A 4,553-nucleotide genomic window follows, 5' to 3' on the forward strand; every position below is an offset into this window, starting at 1 on the left:
AATTTAAATGAGAGAGTCTCTTGTGCCAATTCCAGCTTTCTTCAATTGATGCTCTACTTAACAGACATATTGCAGAAGTATCAGAATTTGTTGAAAGTATGGCTTCATATATGTTACCATGTCTGTAACCTTTCAGAACCACTTTGCCTGTAGAATTAATTACAACTTCACAGTGTTCTTCAAAGAAATCCACATGATAACCTCTTCACAGATTTGACTCACACTTAGCAGATTGTGTTTAAGTCCTGAGACAAGAGCTACTATTTTAATGATGACATTTCCAAGATTGATATTGCCATATCCCAAAGTTTTTCCCATGTTGCCATCTCCATAAGAAACTCCTGGGCCAGCTTTCTCCACAAAGTCTGATAGCAGGGCTTTATTTCCAGTCATATGTCCTGAACATCCACTATCCAGAACTAGGATGTTTTTCCTGTTGCTCTACAATCACAAAGACCACTATTGGTTAGTTTTAAGGACCCGGACTTGCTTGGATCCTTTTGCCTTTTTAAGTTTGTTAGCATTTGCAGCGGATTTAGTTCCAGAGTTTATGCTAACATGATGTTTATCAGATTTTATATCAGACTTTGCATCAGACTTTACACTAGAAGGAATTACACTAACTTTCTTTAAAGAAGATTTTATTTGATAATAATTATAGTACAAACCATGATATTCCTTACAAGTATAAATGGAATGCCATAAACTACCACAATGAAAACAAGGATTTTGTGGTTTAAACCTAACAGACTGACTCTTAACTCCTGATCTAAGAGGTAAAGAGTTTATATCTTTATTTTTCCTGTAAAAAGAAGCAAGATGGTTAGAGTTTCCATAGTTTTAACATTTCTTTCTAGGAGCATTAGGAATAGGCATATAATTATTGCTTTTATTCACACCTTCCTTTCCATTCCTATTTTTCCTAGCTTCCTTGACCTTGTTCACATTTCTAATCTCTTTCAGCTTATGCTTAAGCTGCTTCTTAGTCATTAAACCTATGTTTACTGAAGCTGGTTTGTCCTGTTTTAATTTGTCAGAAGTTGACTTTTCTTTGACTTCTGTTCTAGAATCTTTCATCTTTTCAGAATTAGACATTACAGTTTTTGCTACAAACTTAACAGGATTAACTTTAGGCTTTTCAGCTTTCTTGGTAAAGTTTGGTTTAGATGACACAGTTTCCTTTTCTTCTTTATCATCTTCATAACCTAAGCCCTCTTTCCAGTTTCCACTACTTAGTATATTCTGAGTTGTTTTGCCATAGTTAGTCCAAGTTTTGATGATTTCTCTTTCCTTTTCTAATTCAGATTTAAGAAGTTTATTCAGTTTTAGCACTTCATCTCTAACATACAAAGCATTATCTGTTTCTTTCTGAGTTTGATGGAATATTACTAACTCTTTTTCTAAATAGTCATTTCTGTTTTTAAAGAACAAGACTTTTAGATGTTAATATTTCACATGTTAAAGTCTGATCTCTAAAACTAATGAACATAGTTTTAAGATATAATCTCAACTCAGTAATATCATCAGTATGAAAAGCAAAGATTGTTTGAGGTACCTTCAATTCAACAGTGTCAGTACTGCTATCAGCATTTGCCATCAAGGCATAGTTCACCTCATCTTCAGAATCTGAAGTGTCTGTCCAGCATTTCTTCTTTATGATAAGTGCCTTGACTTTATCACTTTTTCCTTTCTTGCAGTCAGGAGATATGTGGCCTCTTTTACCACAATTGTAGCATTTGACATTTGAGTTGTCTCTTCTGTCAGACTTTCCTCCTTTGCCTTCAGACTTTCTAAACCCTTTCTTATCAGAACTTCCACCTTTCCTGGAAAAATTCTTGCCCTTTCTGAATTTCTTGTAGGCTATCTTTGTGATACCCTTCACCATAAGAGCACACAGTTGCATCATCTCTGCATCAACATCCACTTCAGATAAAATTTCAGTTTCTGAATCATCATCATCAGAATCTGATGATTCTGAATCAAGCTTTATGATGAGATCCTTTCCTTTGCCCCTCTTTGAGGCAACCACTTTAGGAGATTCCTCCTCAGCTTTAAGAGCAACTATCCTTGACTTTCTTCCATGCCTCTTGCTCCTTTGATCTATATCAAGTTCATGAGTCTTGAGCATACCATAAATTTCATCAAGAGTAGTTTCAGTAAGGTCATAGTTGTCTCTTATGGTAGTAGACTTCAAATCCCAATTTTTAGGAAGAGCTAAAAGGAATTTTAGATTTGAATCTTCAAGATCATATTACTTGTCCACCAATGACAGATCATTCAAGAGTTTGGCAAACCTGTCATATAAATCAGTTAATGACTCATCAGCTTTTGAGTCAAAGTGCTTATACTCTTGAGTGAGTATAGTCTTCCTGTTCTTTTTGATTGTATCAGTTACCTGGCATCTTATTTCTAAAGCATCCCATATCTTCCTTGCAGTCTTGCATCCAATTACCCTGTTTGACATGACATTATCGATTGCACTATGCAGCAAATGCCTTACCCTTGCATCATTGGCAATAGATGAGATATCTTCTGGTGTGTATTCACCTTTCTCCTTTGGTATGGTCTTTGCTGGTTGATCAGCAAATGCAACAGAGAGCTTGGTAGGCTTATATGGCCCTTCATTAATTCTATCAAAGTATTCTGGATTTGTAGCTTCCAGAAACATAGCCATCTTCACTTTCCATATGGGATACTCAGATGGTCTTAGTATGGGAACCCTAATAGTCTCATATCGACTATGGGTTTGAGTGTTTTGAGTATCTTGAGTTTTGGTGGGCTTAGTTGGAGTTTGTGTTTTTTCAAGCATGATTAATTGTTTGGATCTTACTGTATGTGTGTTAACAGAAAGGCTCTGATACCACTTGTTAGGTCACACAACAGTATAGAAGGGGGTTGAATATAGTATTTATACAATTAAATCGATTTCGAACACAAGTATGTAACAGTAATCAAATATACTCAATATAATAAACTCTGTTACAATAGAACATATGTTCTCTCTCAGTGATGAACAATATCACTAAGAGCTGCTAGGTTACAATGTATAATGTTCTCGATAATAATAACACATATAGTGTTAACCCTAAGATGTGTTTATATAGTACACAGTTACAAGATATCTTCTAATTGATATGGAATATAATTCTGTCTCCTAAAATATATCAATCAGATATCTTCTACAAGTCTTCTAGTCTTCTAACTCTTCATGCATATCTTCTATTGTTTTAGTCACGATCATTTCCTGTAAATCAGCTGCTTTCCTTATCTGAAGTATTCACACTTAAGTCCTGATATAAATCCTGACGGCCTTAAGTTCTGATATAAGTTCTGACTTCGGTAAGTTCTGATTTCCAGTAAGTCCTGATATTAAGTTCTGAAACTAAACACAACAGATTAGACATGACATCTCAAATATATCTAGCAGATATCATCAATTATATCCAACAATCTCCCATAACTTGTGCATTATGTAATCTTGTACAAGTTCTAATTGATGATGTCAAAACTATCTAAATGCAGAAATCAAATAAACATATGCAATCTTAGAGACAGTGACTATCTGACTTTATTCTTCATTCTGAACTCTAACACAGTCTGAAGCTTCTTCAAGAAACTTCCTCAGTAGATTTTCTTCCATTATATTCCGGTAACATTGCATCCTTTGTTTGTGTTCTTTCAGCTCATCTGTTGATTCATCATTCTGATAGATGGTTGCCTTGAGGTCATATAGATTTGAATTTCTAAGAGATAGATCATCCAGTTCCAAAAATCCAATCTTCTTTCCAACATGATTAAAAATTAAGACTTGCCTTCCTAGACTCATTTCTATCTTAGCTCCTCCAACAGGCATATCAACAGCATATTCAGTTTGATCAATGTACTTTGGAATGTAGTTTGATTTGTAAGACTTCCTCTCTGTTTCAACTGTATCAGGTTCTTTATAAATACATACCATTTGGAAGTTACAGAATTAGTTACCTTGAGAATTATAGTAACAAGTTCTAGTTTCTGCCATGGTTTGTCTCTTAACTATTCTTGTGTCAACCTCAACCTTCTCCCAGACTCCAGAAAATATATCATTTTCTCTCCAACAAGATTAATAACAATTTGTACTGATATGATCTTCTGTAAGTCTTCAAGCATCACATTGTCTCCAATTTATGTCATATTTGCATGCTTCCTTAGAATAAAAACATCATCTACAGATGGATCAACATTTAACCTTCCTAGACCATTTGTGATTCCAGGTTTTATAGCATGAGAACTCCCACTGTAAATCTTCTTTAATGTTTCAGAGGAATCTCTTCTAGGTGCAGGTTTCTTGTTTGCCCATAGTAACTTCTTCTTTTCTTCAAGAGTAAGTTCTGTCTTATCAGAGTTTATGTTTTCAAAATCAGGATTTGATAACTCAGCTTGAATTGGGTTTGAAGAATCAACAACATGAGTAGTATCAGTGGTTGAAATTGGTTGAACAACAACATTAGCTTTTTCATTAACTTGAGCAGTGTCAGAGGTTAACTTTAGTTTCTCATCCCAGTCAGCTCCATGAA

This window comes from Apium graveolens, chromosome 6, assembly GCF_009905375.1.
Source record: "Apium graveolens cultivar Ventura chromosome 6, ASM990537v1, whole genome shotgun sequence".
NCBI classification, from domain to species: domain Eukaryota; kingdom Viridiplantae; phylum Streptophyta; class Magnoliopsida; order Apiales; family Apiaceae; genus Apium; species Apium graveolens.